At 37.0% G+C, this 18,587-nt stretch overlaps 1 protein-coding gene across 1 annotated transcript in view; it reads left to right on the top strand.

Moving 5' to 3' along the window:
• The window catches only part of LOC135477878 (transmembrane protein 98-like), a 34,396-nt gene that overhangs the window by 1,281 nt on the left and 14,528 nt on the right, over positions 1-18,587 (top strand). The window contains exon 2 of the mRNA XM_064758088.1: positions 6,702-6,876. The gene's annotated coding sequence lies outside the window, so the exon portion shown is untranslated. The remainder of the gene's footprint in view (positions 1-6,701; positions 6,877-18,587) is intronic.

The raw sequence follows: 18,587 nt of genomic DNA, 5'->3' as shown, positions 1-18,587 counted from the left end.
TGACCTCACTTAAACCATGCAACCCACAAAAAGTCAGGGACAAGGATTTTAGGGCAAGCATGACGAGTTTACGTAATAGCGGTTAAATATTTCTCATCTTGATGTACACGTGTAAAGCATATAACGTTTTTAGGAGAAAAGCTCCAGAATCAGAATGTGGTAATTAAAGATGCAGGATAGTTATCTCTCTCTGTTTTTTGGCTTTTTTTTGTTTTTCTTTGTGAGTGGAATTAAGCTTATTGGACTTATTGTTGCTTTAATTTATCTGACTTAAGTGATATGTATCTGAATTACATGACTGAATTTTGAAGTCCTAGCTCAGCACATCCAGCATGTCTATGCTAATATATCTCATGTGATGCTAATGCTTTTAATAAGTTAGTTTAGTATTCAAAGTAAACTTTTCTCAATGCCAAAAGTGAGTTATTACTGGAAAATGGCATCTCCTTTGTGATGATTCAGAAAAATTCAAAGAAATTATAGACAAAAAAAAAAAAAAAAAAAGGTGACAAAAAGGAAGAAAAAAATTGTGGCAGAAGACAAAGAGAAAAAAGAGAAAATTCACCAAACGTACATAAATGTAGAGGTGTAATTGGGAAGAAAGCGTTTTGCTTCTGTACTGCATGCACAGGCAGCACAGTTGATGGAAGCAAGAATGTATAAATTACCAGGATTGCTGAAGACCTGTAGAGAGGTAGGATACAGTTTTTCAGCATCCGCAAAGGTAAACACTTGTTTGTGCTAACACGAGGGAGCCACTGGCCAGGAAACTGGAGAATGTCACACTCGCTCCTTATAGCGAGCTTGCAGCATGTCCAGTGTAACAGGGAGAGGCAACTGCATTCAGCATGTACTTCCTCTGTTTTTGTTTTTTGTTGTGTTTTTGTACAAGTCACATATATTTACATCCATGTGGTTTCGTATTTTCATTTCTTGCTAATCGGTTCTACATGCAGACTTGTTTAATATGGCTAATATATATACGTACAGGTGTATATCTCTCCATGGGCGAGTGGTTTTAGAAGCTAGTACCATGTATAATTCAGAATTCTGGCGGCTCTCACCACTTTGTGGGTGTTTCTGGGTGGAGAGATATTTGAGGGTGCAGAGGTGATCCTGGCTGGGCATTTGTTCTTGGGTGGACAAGTGTGGGTTATCCTAAGTTCTCATTAAAAGGATAAAATTGTATGCTTTGTTGTCTAAAAATAAGTCTGGCTTCCTGTGGCCAGTACTATGTAATTTTCATTGAGCGGAACTAGACGGCTAAAAGTGCGTGTGTTCGGTAAATGAAGAGAATGTTGCTCGACAACTCCAAGTGAAGATTGGGGTTGCAATGCACCCTCTCTGTGACATTCCCCGAATCAGGGGGACATGACTGTGACAATGCTGGCAGCTTGGGACTGAGCGAACAAATAAGGCTTAATAGATTTAAAGTCTTGAGGATTCTAGCTTGCTGAAGGCACTGAAAGTTAATCTGGTTTAGCGCCCATGTATGTGTTATGTGTAACTTTTAGACAGTCTTTGGGTAAGCACTGTTGGGTATATCTTTACATGTTTATACTACTGCCAAACTGTTATATTTCCACCTTACATGTTAAAACAATGTGCAGGTTCGTTGAGTTTGTTTATTTTACCCCCATTGGAAATGAAAAAAAATTCTTCTGTGAATTGAATATTATCAAATTAGGAGGAAATGTGGATAATTGTTAAAGAAAGAGATGATCTGCATGTATATAGTAAATCTGCGCGTGAAAACAGACATTCGTGTACCAGCCATCAACCAAAATGGATCTTCCAGGTCAATAATCGCAAGTCCAATTCCCAAATGATGTCTTACACAAACCACCAAAGAATTAACAAAGAATATAAAGAACAGTATTAGTACAGAATCATGCCACATGTAAGAGAAGCAGTTTGTCAGTGATGGTGCAAAGATGCAAGGAATGTTCTAGGCGAATGAGTGAAATCATTATGAAGGCCCTGCTTAATTCACATGCAGTGCTTTTTCAGGAATCAGATGAAATATATATATATATATATATATATATATAAATATATATATATATATATATATACGTATGGGACATTAGGATATTAGTCAAGGTTTGCTGTTTTAATCACACTTGATGTTCTGGTATATTTTTAGTTGCTAAGTTACATCATGGCATTTATATGATAGCCGAGGCCATCCTCAAAAAATAATGATAGTTGAGCCAACCTGTTCAGAAAAAAATAAATATAGGGTGGGTCAAAAGAGAAGGGCAATTTATTTATTTTTTTTTTTTATTCTGGGGCCAGGAAAAAGGTATGGATTTTAATGAGATAACTAATATCCAGAGAGAAAACTGCAAAAAAAAAAAAAAAGATTTTGTCACAAGCCAAGTATACATTGTAAATTTAAACAGATGGGGTTCTTTTTGGAGGGTTGGCTGGGCTATGAACATTGTTTTAAGGCCTGAATAATTAGTGGCCCTGCCTTTCACATGGGAGCCCTTTCTTTAATTCTACATACAGGTAAGGCCAGTAGTGTGTAACGACTTTAAATTTACCGTCTTTGAATTTCCCTGATATTCCAGTACAACGCAAAACTATTAAAAGGCTATAGTAAATGACCTAAAGTTTTGCCCCATAGGTTTCAGCACCAAAACTAATATTTTATGAGTTTTTTTTTGCAAAAGTTGAGGTCTTATGTCACATGCAAAGTATTGGTGTGTGTATTATAACCTGCTTTTTTGACCAAGCTGTTTTAAAAACTGTAAAAGTCACAGTATGAAAAGCTTTTTCTCGTGTCTCAGTTTACCAGGAGTTTTATTGTAGCACCATGTGAATGTGCATCTTTCTCTGTGTCAGTGAAGTATTGAATTGTGATCTAGTATTAAATAGGAAGTACTTTGACCCCAGACTTTACAATACCTGTGTTATGTAGGACAAAAATATTGACACTGAATGATTGTAACACCCCAGTGTTATTTTATTCATGACGGGAAGACAAGGGGCCCTTTGAAGGATCTGTGACAGTGTACATTGTGATCTCAACTCGTAAAGTGTGACCAAACATTGTTACAGAAGGAGGTCAGCACCTAAGATACCATCAAGTTCCTAAAGCATGTCAAGGTGAACTGTAATTTCCTGTTTTATTTATTTTTTCTTATTTCGTGTTAAGTGTATTGTTGTAGAAGGTAGCGTCAGTTCGTCCAGCTGTCAACTTGAGCTCCTGGATTCTTCTTGTCAATTAAGGTTATCAAAACTCATCATCAACATGAATAGTCATAAAGAAAAACCCTTGACAGTTTTTCTTTTCTTCAAGATTATCCGAGCTGTTATATCCATTTCCTTTCGACGCATTGATGGTAATACGGAATTAATATCCATTAACCATGTCAGATTTCAGTGACCTTGATTTCGTTTTGATGGTCACTGGGGTAGGAAAAGTTAAATTAATGGTAGGTCTCTATTCAAAGTTTCTTGAAGGGTTGATAACGGCATATGAGGAATGGCCCTAAATTGGTGTTCTTTACTATGCTGTACTGTGTCTCCGGTGTAGGGTTATTACTTGTTTTTTTTTCTTCCTGTACAGATAACCAACATAACATGTCCAGTAATATTTCAGAAGTAAATTTAATATGGTATTTATTTTTGAAAAAAAAAAGGTGGTGGAAAGAAAGGAGAGAACATTTCTAATTAGAGAAACATTAAGATTGTGTGTGGGCTTGTTTACACACGTTGCCCTTCAAAGCAGCATGGCAGGCTTGCTTGAACTGAAATGTTCTCAGGCAAAGAAGTCTTCGATGTTTTGTAAAGTTTAAAGTACTCTGTTAATTTTGCTTTGTTTGATATTTTAATTAATTATACATAATTATCTGCATTAAATTTTCGTGTACATGTAATTGTCTAAACTTTATATCTTTATATTCTGAAAATGCTGTCGGTATTAAAATTGGATTTTTATAAATTGAACTGAAGCCCCTATAGAATAATTTCATTCAGACTTTATTTCAAAATAAAAATGAAAACCATCACTTCCGTTTATTTCTCAGTTTCTGTGAAGGTGCATCATGACATTTATTTCCTGTTGATCAAGTTACATCAGGATACGTGTACATGTATGCATTTTATGTTGAGATCGACAGCCAATCAGCAAGTGTCAAGATTCATGATTTTTGCATTAAAAAAGAGACGTGATCAGGAAATATGGGTAAGCCTGTTACGAGTACAAGTGCACCATGTCATCATTGTCTTTCGGCTAGAATTATATTTTACTGAGTTCATCCCTTCCCCGTTGTGGTTAAAGTTGAAACTGATAATCTCTCCTCGAGCAGTCAGAGAGGGAAATAAAGGTATTTTAGGAACCAAATTCTCCTATATATCAGTGTTGGCTCCTAGAAAAGCTTGAGGAGTCTCACTTAAGGACTTATACCAATTACCCAAAATTGGTATCAAATAGATAATTGGCTCCTGAGTTGAAACATCATATTTCAAACCCTACCAGTTCACTTTATTCGCTGAATTGTTTTATTGCTTGTTATAGTATTAAGGTTGATAATACCTGTATCAGCTACAATGTCGAAAGTGGTGAAGAGTGAGCGCAATCAGAATAGAGGCAGAATAAACTTCATCCTTCGTTAACAAAACAGACAAACTAGTAATTATAAAGGCTCTATCTAGTATTGTTAGCTCCCTTGGAGTCTGTTTCGCCCAAAGTCTTACTTCTTCGACGCGTAATAGACTGTCGTCATAAATTGACATGTTCATGGGATATGCTCAGACATCAGGAATGGTACCGAGTTTGCTCTGGGTAGCTGGAATGATTACCCCCTCGTCTGGCCACTCGTGGGCGTAGTGGTTAGCATCTAACATAGTGCATTGAACCAGGAGCAGTTCACCAATGTGGTTGCTGTGATTTTAAGTCTAGCTCATGCAGGCGTCCTCTCCAGCAGTACGTGGGAATGTTTTTTTCAGCAACTAGTAAATGTTTGTGGGTTTCACCAAGCCCCGTTTCCTCTCATAATGCTGACCACTGTCATATAAGTGAAATATTCTTGAGTACGGCGTAAAACACCGAATCAAATAAATAAATAATGATTCCCTTGTGTACATATTTGCAGGGTATTTATGGTACATGCCCAACTTCAGCTATTATCACAAGTCTTGTCTCAGTTTTCTCATTAGATATCAAAGGTTGTAATCTTGTACAAAGATTAACTCCTGCATTTAAGTAGATAGTAGTTCACTGCTAGACACCACATGTACATTGAATACAATGGTTAGGCTTGCAAGACTGGAAAGGCTCCAAGTGACACTTTTTGTTTAGATATGGTGTCAAAACCGTTTGCCTTGATGTGGTGTCAAAACCATTTACCTCGATGTAGTCAAAACTGCTTGCCTTGATGTGGTGTGCGGGTAGAGGGTCGTTCCCTGTTATACATGCCTAAATGTGGTTAATTTTCTGGTATCTAATTCATTGGTGTCACTGTTTCTTGTCTTATTTGGATCATAATTTAGTGTCTATGAGTGCCTGTTTGATCAAGTGGACTGGCTTTGTAGGTGTCATGGTAATGATGGTGAAACTTTTGTTTTGCATAGTATTGAAATATGGCTAGTTTTAGTGCCCAGCTCAGAATGTAGCAAATACAGAACTTAATGAAAGTGTTTCGCCTTTTTTCTGTTTTTTTTTTTTTGTTTTTTTTTGATAGAACATGAAAAGTGAATTAATGGAAGTGGAAGTTAATGGAATTTTTTTTCAGTGGGAAATGCGAGCCAGACCCATACTTGTTAAAATATAATAGGCTTATAAACTCTCTAAGCGTTTTACTGCTGTTTTCCAAAACGTTTAAAGCAAAGTTGACAATTAGAATTAATCTCAGACTTAAGTCTGTGGGTTTTCCTGTTCATTTGATGCACATGTATGAATCACTTTGATTAGTAGGTGCCTGAAGGATTACATGATAGGCCTTTAAATCAAGATTTAAATGTTGACACATACATTGTTCATGAATTAAAGCAAGATTTAAAACAATTCTGCTGTAACAGTAAACAGTTCATGTATGTTTTTTGAGAAATAAGGAACACAGAGAGTATTGCCCCTTTGTTGCGATAGAAAAAGAGAGAGCTCTGTGTAAAACAGGCAGGTGTGATTTGGATAGTGCTGAGCTACTCTGACAAATTACTGTGTAAACATTTCCTAGTCTAGCTTTCTATTGTCCTGCCAATCCTGGGCTATGAGTCCACTGCCGGCTTGGCTCTTAGCTGTTCAGTGGCTGACCTGTTCTGCTGTTCTACTCTAGCAATAGAGCCAACCACCACCGCAGGTAAACTCAGGCAGAGGTGTCTTAACCTGTGTGTGCAGGTCCCTTCATTTTTTTCCAGGTATTCTGTACAACCCAGGTAACTCAGCCATAGACTAAAGTTTTTCTGCACACACAATTATATTTATAAGAGTTTTTAGCCAGGTGGCTGGACTATGTAAGCTGAGTTATATACACTTTGTATGTGTTTATGTTAGAGCTGAGTGTGAGGTCATATCCTACACAACACTTTAACCGAAAAGAAATAAAACGGCTCACAAGTGGCCTCGCTAAGACGAGGAATGTTTGGACCTTTTTGTCGCTGAATCAAACCCTGACCTGAGAGTGAACGACTGGACAAAGGCTATTCCTGTCTCATACCGTCTTGGTCTGACCCTGTTTTCTTCTCTTCTCAAGGTCTCTGCTACGTGTATCTGGTGTGAACGCACAGCGGAGGACTTCTCGTTAAGGACTTACTACCAGGATTTTTACCTGGATCTTATACATGCCCTAGTGCCGCCTGGTATCTTTGTAATCTGGATTTTACTGTGTGATGAATTGTGCCAGCTGGTTCATCAGAGGGGATACTAAGGTAAGTCTGTAGAATGTATTCATTATGCTCTAAAGATACGAAGGGTATACATCTACAGATGGAGATTTACGTTTTATATCATGAGCGATACAGCTATTAGAGGACTACAGTGTGTCATGTTAGTTTCAGTTCTAATTTTAATCATGGTAGTTGTTCTCCCTTGCCTGGTGATCAGTCAAATGGTAATTACATCACTCTGAGGGTACATACATGTAGACCTTGTTATTGACATTTGGTGTACTATTGTAATTCTTCAACATTTTGGCATGTGTGCAAGGTGTTTTTTAAGGCATTATTTTGTGCAGACTGATAAAATTACACTTTTTTTGAAGCCCGAAATTTGCCAATGCAACCAACGCAGTGTTGTCTCCCAAGTCAGCTTAAAAATGAGCATGAATTTCATTGAAAGATTCTCTTTCATATGCTAAGGTGTTGAGGAAGTAGGTTACAAACATGTACATACATATATGATAACGTGCTGTAATTCTTCAAACTTTTCGCATGTTTGCAAGGTGTTTATCCAAGCATATTCCAAAGGCATTATTCTGTGTTGGAACCTGATTCTGGCCATTTAAAACCATGTAGTTTTGTCTCCATAATGAAATTAGATTATGTTGTAAATTGCACTGAAAGTTGCTCTTTCACATGCGAAAAGGTTGAGGAATTAGGGTGAATACAATGTATTGATGTACATCTGTTTGGTTTGAACGACGCACATGCGTGCAAGCGTGTTACAGGGACATAGCCTTCTGAAAAGATTTTCTATAATAATAGTAATACATCAAAATATAATTGATACAGTGTATGTATGTATGTACATTTCATTTGTTATCTGACTCTAATTGTGATTTTAAGTAGTATGATGGAAAGCTTGACAGAGAAGGGGCTATAGAGGCAGTTCCATAGTTGATGCTTATCGAAAGTGAAAACCTTGCTGTCATGTAATTTGTCCTTGCTTTTGGAAGATAGATATTATGTTGTGTTGCTCTGAGAACAGTATTGTGCAGCTGTTTGTTTGGAGGGAAAAGCTGTTTTATATAGTTTGGACAGAGATTATGTAATGCTTTATATATGACACAAGGAATTCTGTAGTTTACCCTTTTATTAAACTGCATACATTTCCGTAAAAGTAAAGTTTTTCCAGATGCGTTAATGCCTTCTTGTAGAACTGAACAAGGAGCTCTTTTCTGGAACATGACTATCCTTTCTCTGTTTTTAATTGAATAGTTTCCCCATACTGAACAGCAATGACCAAACTGAGGAAGAACATAACACTTACAGGAAATACCACTACAATGACGTTTTAGTGGAGCCCCCTTCCTTTGTAGAATCCCTAACAATTAAGAAACCTTTTTATACAAATTTTTGATTGATGTGTTCCAGGAACGATGTTCATCAGTATAAATACCCGTCATTTCAGCCTAACTGACTCATTCGAGTGTACTTCATCATGCATAACAGAGAAAGGAACATGTTTGATTAAAACGGCAGCCGTTGCCTGGAGCCCCGTATCATGTATTTAGATTTTTGAGGGTTAATGAACATGAGGTGTTTGTCATATAATATATCATGATTTACAGTATGGAATGCTTTCTTGAAGTCCACAAGTATGGTTCCAATAACTTCCCCATTATCTGTTGCCCTATGCCAGTGTTCAACGATTTTCATAAGTGCAGTTTCACAAGAATATAAGGAGCGAAAACCCAATTGATTTTCATGCAATAATTTAAAGTTTGAGAGATACTCATATAAACAGTTATGTACATATCATTCAGTGATTTTTGAAACAACAGGTAGGACAGATATTGGAAGATAGTTTTCAACTTTGTCCTTTGGACAATCTTTGTGAAGAGGGATAACTTAAGCAATTTTCCACATATCTGGAAAAGAACTGGTCATAGGACATTTGTTTATTAACATGGTCATATTTTTTGCAATAATGGGGGCAGCTGATGGAAGAAATCTAGCTTTGACATTGTCTAGACCACTGGTCTTATTTTATCAAGGTTTAAAAGTTATTACAATACAGAAACATAGGAGATATTTGGTATAAAGTGAAAGGATATTTTTCTTCGACTTGTTCAGAGTGTTTGGAGACTCTGGACAAAACTGTCCTTGTTTATGTTATCAATATCCGTCAAATATTGGGCTACATTTGAGAAAAAGGTATTGAAAATATGGCTAATTTCAGCTGGATCATTTATTACATTGCCATCTTCATCAGTGATAGCATCATGTTGTAGACTCTTTTGCTTAGGATTACATTTTCTCAAGATCTCCCAGATTCTGTCAGGAGAAAATGCATTTCCTTATAAGTCATTTGCAAATTGCCGCTCCTTTTTTGTTTATACTTACATGTATCTCGTTGATGCATAAAATTTAGAATATCTCCTGTAACCCAAGACGGTTTTGAAAGCTATTTGACTTGTCTTGTTTTCATGTGGGCATGTTTATGTAGAACATCTTGGAATGGGTTTGACCATTCATTCACAACCACTTCAGGGTTTATTATGGGATGTATAGTTTCCCAGGGCAAATCCATCAAGTCTTGCTGGAAAAGATTTTTGTTGAAATCTTCACATGCTTTTTACTGAATTGTAACAGTGTTATGCTTCATACTGTAGTTAATCTTTGATTTGAGAGTAATACAGACTGGAAAATGATCACTTTAATATGGCTGGAACAGGGACTTGAATGGATACGACTTTCTCAGTTGAAGTAACATATATGATCGATGAGAGTTGAAGTGGATGAAGTGACTAGGGGGGAGACTTCACCAGTTGAGGCAGATTTAAAGATTCTGCCATACTAGTCCACCTTTCATTAGGAGTGATTTTACTATATTAAATATATTATTGAAGTCTATATTAAATCACCCAGGGGAACCAGTTTTTTTTTTTTTGTTCATAATATACATTTTCTTAGTTTGTTTCAAATTCTTGCATTAATGTTGAAAGAGAGTTTGGAGGTCTACATACATGTACATAGTAGGTTAAGAATGGCTTGGACTTTGCTGGCTTGATTTCAAGCCATAGTACTTCTAAATTACTGTTTTCAAGATCATATCAGCGGTTATAAGGCATGCAGTCTGACACATATACTGCTAGCAAGTTTAAGAGAAAAAAATTTAAAAAATTACCCAATACCCCAATAAAAACAAGGGGAAGTAACCCAGTCAAAAAGTCAATCTTTGGTTTTCTGAGAGATTTATACACATACAAGCAAATGTTGTTATTTAAGGTATATATATTTATGTACAAAATCTTATGGCAATAACGAGGCCTCCATGGTTCTGTTGGTTAGAGCGCTAGCGCAGCGTAATGACCCAGAAGTCCCTTCAGCGTGGTTGGTGTGAGTTCAAGTCCAGCTCATGTTGTCTTACTCTTCGGCCGTATGTGGGAAGGTTTGCCAGCAACATGCAGATGGTTGTGGGTTTCATCCGGAGTCTGCCCAGTTCCCTGCCACCATAATGCTGAAAACTTTCATTTTCAAATTTTGACATGAAGGATAATGATGCCTGTACTACACCTAAGAGAGCTAGCGTTGGACCAGTGCACTTGCGAGTTCAAATCCAGCTCACCAATGTCTGACGGATCATTGGTGAGATGCAGTGGTTTATTTTATAATGCAAAATTTCTATTACTTATATGAGATTATTTTGGAAGAGCCGGTGGAAACAGACATAACTGGTACTATTGTGAAAAGCCAATTTTCATAGTGCACTGAGGTAACAGACTTTGGTCAGTCATTTCACAGGTATGTGAATTCATTTGCTGATATTCTACCTTTAATACTCCTTGTTGGGTCTTTAGGGTGAAAAGAATATGACCTCAGCCCTCTTTGCTAGCTTGTGGTGACAGCTAAGCAGTTAACCTGGAGCTTTCCCATTTTATTTTTTTTAGATCATTTTCTTTGGAAATCAGTTTCAACCAAAACTGTAATATTCTACGACATTTATTTATTTCTAGAAATACATAGAATTTCTGTCTTTCATTTCTAAGTTCCATGTGAGAAATGTAATAAAAGCGTGTTTCTTTATTGAGAATTAATTCGTGGCAGAGCATTGAAAACTGAGGGCGAAAATAGGCATCTCCATTAAGATATTCAAGTGGACATGAACACTGTTGAATGGAAAGGTATCATGCATATTACACACCAAATGCATTTATGTACTGATATGAGAACCTGGTCATTATGTTTAATATGTGAGGTCTGAATGTGTCAGTAGGTGTGGTTGGCTACAGCACAGTGTGGAGTTCAGAGCAATGATTCAGGCTACTGCCTGTTCAGATCTGTGGTGGCTTAGCTGTCTGAATTTTGGGTCCAAGTACTCTGGTACTGTACCTATTCAGTTGCAACACTGAAGTCGAATGGGTTTCATCTGCTTTGATTTCTGTGAGATCGGAGGAAAAACTTACATGTATGTACATATCATTTCACAAACGGGCAAATTGTCCACGGTTGAATGAAAGAAAGCCTAAAAGAACTAACCACAAACAAAACATGGTCTGCATATCTTCATTTTGTGGCATTATATCATTGCGTTAAGAGCAAACCTGTAAACAATAAAACATTTCCAAACGCATCGAGGAGTATAGTCAAACAATAAACTTTTGTATTTTATTGTGATGCAGCTCTTAGCTGCGCTCTGCATTTTCTACAAAGAGTCACAAGTAAACCTGCATGTACAGGTATATTGTGTAATGTGGTGATAAAACTCAAGCTGCAGTTCCCAGTCATGTGTATTGGCAACATCTGAGATAACAAATTGGAATGTCTGCTTGGTTTCCCCTAGTCACATGCTTGTCCACTGTTTACAGGGAATTGAAATCATCTTGCTATCAGGACATAAACACGCTGATCTGACATGCTGTAAGGCTACGCTAATTTTAAATTGTGTTTTACACGCAGAAAAAATCTTTTCTTCAGTGTTGGAGGAAGGTATAAAACGTAGCATTGAAAATCGTCTCTTTGTGGATGATTTAGCCTGTGGTGGTAATTTTTGCTATTGAACACATATTTGCATGATCAGAAAGCTTTAAAATCATAAAAAACATCAAGGGGGGACAAAATAAAAAGATGGATTTTCAGTTTTATTTTTATTCCATTTTTTGAAATTTAAAGCTCAGAATAAATTAATATTGCCTATAAATGGAGGTGCAGTCAGGTATTTATTGTATTTTACCTTAAGTTAATCTTTTTTCAAGTGACTTATTTTATTGATTCATGACATCCACCTTATAGTGGAAACTTGAATTCCTTTTTGTGAAAAAAAAAAAAAAAGACATTTTTAATTGATTTTATATCACTCTTCCTTTCTTATGGATGCAGGCAGATCCAACAATAGATCTACAGGGGCCCATTTTACAAAGTTGTCGCAGGGCTACGCCAAGCGCAATTACCATAGCCAGGTATATCTTCAGTATACATACATGTATACGTTGCCATGAAAAGTACTCCAGGGCGCAAGTTGCGACTGCATCGTAAAGCAGGACCCATTTATCACCATTAGGCTTGATGTAGAAATCCATTTATTCAACAGCCTAAGTCAAGACTAACATACACGCACACACACACCCTGAGGCAGTTGGAGTCAGGATAACCGACTGTGGAACACTGATGAGCTTGGATATGTGACAGATTAATTTTCCATCACCACTATTTGTAGCCATAAATTTTCGCCTGATTGACCAGGTACATGTGCTTATTAAAATCCTTGTAAAAACTTTGATGAGCTTTCCGGTCTATTTGTCATATATTGTATATAAAGTGCAAGTGTTTGTACACAGGTATTTTGGGGATAGTTTCGTACCTATATCAACATGTACAGTAACAGTTAAGTAGCTTGTATATGGTATAATACCTGTAGAATGTTTGCAGCTTATTAGTCTGTTTGGATCCATATACCTCATTTACGTGCATGACTCTTATTGCACTTCATCTAGCTTTACATTTTGATTAAGCTGAACTTGTGAAGTGATCAGAAGTGTCATTTAACGACTTACTATACTGTGTATAGGGCTGAAGCGGTTTCCTCAGTTCAAGGGCGTTCCACGTGGTTGCACTCGCGTATGTGGCGGAAGTTGGGGTGTGAATAACATAGCGATTCAAAACTTCATGTGATCTAAACAATTTATTGACACTTTATATGACTATTGCCGTGTGGAAAAGTTTCAAAAGACTTTAAAGAAAACAAGTAATTCATAGGTGATAGTCTTAGAACATGTTGAATTGGCGCCACCCCTATACACACGTCTGCTAGCATGTGAACTGCTATGCCATTCCCAACTCCCATACAAGGAATCCACTTAGTAAACCTTGTGTATCTCCTTAGTAATGTTCTTTAGTTGGGCCACCCAGAATATGTGCTTTCACTGTACACGTGACTTCTTTGGTCCACAGAAACAGTTTTATTCAAACAAAGAAGAGCACTAAATGCCTGAAGCAGTCATGTGTAGATTGTCCAGACTGATGACCCATCCTTCTGCATTTTACCTTTTGCTGTCTGGCTGATTAGTGTTCAACAATAACATTATACATGAACCTGTTTTGATCACACAATCTGATCAGTCTGTTGAGCTTTTCCTCATGTTTAATAGACATGTACTTGTACCCTAAATGACCTCCAAATCCGACCACAAAAGAGCATTTTGGTGGCAAATAAATGTCATGAGACATTACTTCTGGTGCTAAAATTTACTTTTTCCCAGTAGGATATAATCCTACCTTTCAAACACCTCTCAAAGCACCTTTATAAAGTCAGTAAATCTCTCAGAATCTGGAAAAATGAGTGACTTAATGATGGACGAAAATTGAGGTGATTTAGGATATACTGTGTACAGTATGTAAATGGTTTTATATACATCTATGCATGTTTATCGCGCATGTGAGAATATACTCTGTGTTTCAATGGACAACAAGTCCATTGCCTGGAGTGCAGATATACTGTAAATGCCTTTTTATTCGCGTGGTACTGACATTTGTAGATTTTGCGGCAAACACATTTCCGTGAAAATAATTGCCATCGAATATAAAACCCATGTAAGTAATTTATTAATGTAGCATGTGTTACAGTTATAAATTTGTTAACAAGCACTACAGTTCTAACACTTTTTCAAACACGTTAATTAGAAATACCTAATTAGAATGTATTCTGGCTTTCAGCTTAATTGATTGTCAGTTAATCTTGCTTTCTTTTAAGGAGGCTCAGCTCCGTTCAAGGATCGCCACAATGCGACTTTGTTGTTGTTGATTTATTGCCGCGGCTGTGTTTTTTATCAAATGCACTTGCCTTCCAGTCAGATCACCTTTTCAATGCACCAGATACATGTACATGGCTCGGGGATTCTGCACTTCAAACTTCCTTTTCATAATGATGATTTCTGAGAAATCTACTCAAATCCATCACAGTTCACTCAAAATTTCGCTCACATTGCTGATGCATGAGAATTAAACAGTGGGATTTATTTATATCACATTTAATCCTTCGTCATCTCCCAGAGTGAGTGATACGAATATTTACTCACACAGCAGTTAAGGGCTTCGCCTTATAAAGACTAACAGTCTTCAAAGGATTAAAAGGTTAGGAGGATTAACTTTCTTTGTCTGATCAAGTTACTGTATTGTATAGAATTTTTGTCACATCTTACAGGTACAGACAAGTTTAAATGACAACATTGTTACTTGAATGCTTGAGTTGTTTTATTACTTGACGTTTCTGTATTGAAGTTTGATCAGTTGTCAGTTTTGAACAGTTTTGAAAAATTCTCTTAAGATCCTTGAAAGTTGATTCCCGTGAATGTGCCTTCTTACCAAATCTGCGAAAGTTTATGCCTGCGAATAAAAAGGGATTTTACAGTATTCTGGAATCCTGCAGACATCTAATGTGTCTACTGAGCAGGTTATCTCCCTTTGTTGGGGCCCAATGATTTTATTTGATTGGTATTTTACGCCGTACTCAAGAGTATTTCACTTATACGACGGCCGCCAGCTTTGGGGTGGGTGGAAACCGGGCAGAGCCCAGGGAAACCCATGACCATCCACAGGTTGCTGGGAGACCTTCCCACGCACGGCTAGAGAGGAAGCCAGCATGAGCTGAACTTGAACTCACAGCATGGGGCTGTGAACTTGAACTCACAGCATGGGGTTTGATGGTGACTCACTGATAGGATACGCAGATATATGGTGTCAGTAATCCTTATGAGGATAACAAACTTCATTATTACATGAAGTTTATTAGCTATTGATAGTACCCTAATTCTTCAACTTTTTCGCTTGAAAGAGCAACTTTCAGTTCATTTTGTGCACACTTTTAATTTGATTATGGAGGCAAAGCTACATTGGTTGGATTGGCCAGTTTCAGGGCTTCACAAAAAGTATGATTTTATCAGTCATCACAGATTAATGCCTTCAGAAAAGGCTTGAATAAACACCTTACAAACATACAAAAATGTGTTAGATTTACAATATGTGTCACATACATGTACATATATACATCTGCATGTAACATGACACGAATTGACACAGTCTGATACTAGACGTTAACTTCGAAGCCACATTCACATGGTAAAATTTGTGTACCTGACACAATGAATTGGATCACCAGCAGTCGCAGGTTAACAGGACAAACGTGCAATCATACATGTACACTTTGTAGCTAGAATTCAATGAATCGCAGCATGTGAGTTTGGCCTCGTATAAAATAACTTCACTGGTAGAATTTGCTGAGTTGATATGACAGATCCAACCATGTGAGTGAGTGAGTGCTTGGGGTTTAACGTCGTACTCAACAATTTTTCAGTCATATGACGACGACCACGTGAACGTGGCTTTAGCAAATCAGCATGATATTGTGACTTTCGTGAATAATGACATGGTTTATGAGGCTGTAAATCAATGCTAAACAAAAGTTCGCTGGGCAACTGAAACATTGTATGTAAAATTTTTGAGGCACATTCAAGACCATGCTTCATGTATAACAGTATTGAAGTGTCTGTTATAATGAAGCAGGTATAATGATCAGCTACATGTATTGATGTAAACCAGGGACCTATTTCTCAAAACCTTGTACATGTACGTCATACTGTAAAAAGGTCAGATTTTTTAGTTGGTTCAGCTTCTAAAGTTGCATTGGACTCCTTAGTAAACTCCCTGGGCTTATATTTTGGGGAAATATCAATTAAGAGAGTTACGAAGGGAAAAGCCATCACTAGCATAAACTGTCTGTCTGACGAGATAACATGCAAATAACGCTGAGCAGAGATTTCCACAATGCAACGTTCACATGTGGATCCAACATGTAAACAATATAACATTTGAAAGCAAATTATAAGTCTGCTATACCAAGTACAACCTTCCTTTCTGTAATCGGCCCTGTTTTATAAATCTGCTATACCAAGTACAAACTTCCTTTCTGTAATCAGCCCTGTTTTATAAATCTGCTATACCAAGTACAACCTTCCTTTCTGTAATCAGCCCTGTTTTATAAATCTGCTATACCAAGTACAACCTTCCTTTCTGTAATCAGCCATGTTTTATAAATCTGCTATACCAAGTACAACCTTCCTTTCTGTAATCGGCCATGTTTTATAAATCTGCTATACCAAGTACAACCTTCCTTTCTGTAATCGGCAGTGTTTTATAAATCTGCTATACCAAGTACAACCTTCCTTTCTGTAATCGGCCATGTTTTATAAATCTGCTATACCAAGTACAACCTTCCTTTCTATAATCAGTCATGTTTTGTGAAGTATTTATAGTTCCCTACAATCTGTACGGCAGAACTGTAGTTACGTGGTTGGCTGAATAGTTACAGTGCCGTGTTTTACATTTGAATTTCACTAAATATCTCCCGTCGTCTACACTACAAGGAGAAGTAACCCAGTCAAAAAAGTCAGTCTTTGGTCATTTAGCGACTGGAGTGAGCAAATGGCCGAAGGGAAACCCCAGAAAAAACTGAACATTAGATTGTCCACTCAAAGATGTTAGTAGACATCTGAAAGTCTTAATTTCATGTAGATGACGTTAAAAGTAGCAGCACAAATTTTTAGCTGTCGGCAATATGTCTTTTTAATATTTCTTGTAAATGTTGGTGCTGTATAGTGCTACATCCTATACATCGTCTTTCCCGTTGAAAAAGTATGTAGGTGATTAAAAAGTTTTGTCAAAATGGCCTGAAGAATGCGTTACGGATGACTCTGCACACTCTTGTTAAACACTTTGGTCTGGACTAGGGAATTGATCTGTTTTTTCCTTCCCTTCACAAAATAGGCAGCTGTCTATAAATAATCTATGAATTTAAACTTAAGTAATGTACACTGTAAATGTACCCACAAGAGGAAACTGAGCCAATCACAGAATTGGTAAGTGTCTATAATTAAACTTTAGTTTAATGTACACTGTGGGCACTGTAGAAACTGTAAGTTTCATTGTATCTATTTTATTGTAATATTAAATAATGTTTCAGTCTAGTTTTTTGACCGTTGAAAAGATGTAATATCAAGAAGATAACATGGTATTACATGGATCTTGTGGACAGTAGGTCACAGTACAGTACATTGTGTACATGTGTGCAGTAGGTGTCATTACTCCATGAAAAAAAACATAGATCCTAACAGATTTATCAAGCATTTCATCTAAATTGCCAGACTGAGTTGGAAGTGTTTCAAATTTTGACTATTGTTTCAGAAGTCAAAGTCAGTTGTTTCACTTATCTTTTTAACTTTGACCCTTTGACTTTGTGGTGTAGAGAGAACAACCATCATGTTTTTGAGAGTGACTGCAGTAAATGATTTGGTTTATCTAATATGTAAATGTGTATTTGTATCACATTTACAAAGAGCATGTCAGAGCTCTTTTTTTTGTTACAGGGGTCAGAAATTGGTTTGTAAGAATGCACCAGAATCAGTCCAAATCTAGTGCATGAACCACAAGGAAGTTGTTTCAGTGGTTTTGATGCCTATAACAGTAATCAGGTTTTGGGGATTCTATGTTTATCACTTTAATGGTTTTTTTACCGCAATTTAAATGGAGAGTCCATCAGAAGGTAGTCCAAATCTAGGGTTGCAGGTGAAAGGTTTTAATACTATATAAAAGTGAACAGATTTGTGGGATTCCATTTTCATCATTTAAGCAATGTGTATTCCATTCAGATAAAACAATGAGGTTGAATGTGACTTTTTAAAAGGAATTCAAGCATTCTCATAGCTCTGGTTACAGGGGTAAAATCCCCCCCCCCCCACCTCCCTCCTCCCCCCTCGACACACACTTTTAGGATAACAGAGGAAGTGCACCGTATGTAGCTCTTCCTTTCAACTAGTACTTTGTCTGGGTTTTGTGTGAAGCAGTAGGGTGGCATGGTTCCGAGATCTCTGGTGAGACTTCAAACATTCCCGTGTCCACGTGTGGAGTCGTCCATGTACTACATGTGCGTAGGACAGACTTCTACTATCAGTACTGTCATCGTATGTGTAAAGTCCTCAGTATTCTACTTGGGGAGGAAATAAACACTTGTATAGTTACGCATGGTGAAGCTTAAGGTAGATACACTGTACATGTTTATGTCCAGCTTATGAAGTCGGCTTGTGCCCTGATACCCCCAAACTGTTCACATGTGTAGGGATTCATCTATACATGTATGTACTGTTTTTAATAATATTGTTTGATTAATGTTAACAAGGAAATAGTGTTAATTAAAATATTAATCATTAAAT

The sequence above is a fragment of the Liolophura sinensis genome, chromosome 11 (genome assembly GCF_032854445.1).
Source record: "Liolophura sinensis isolate JHLJ2023 chromosome 11, CUHK_Ljap_v2, whole genome shotgun sequence".
Taxonomy (NCBI): Eukaryota; Metazoa; Mollusca; class Polyplacophora; order Chitonida; family Chitonidae; genus Liolophura; species Liolophura sinensis.
Note: the sequence above shows the minus strand (reverse complement) of the source record. Positions and strands in the feature narration are given on the sequence as shown.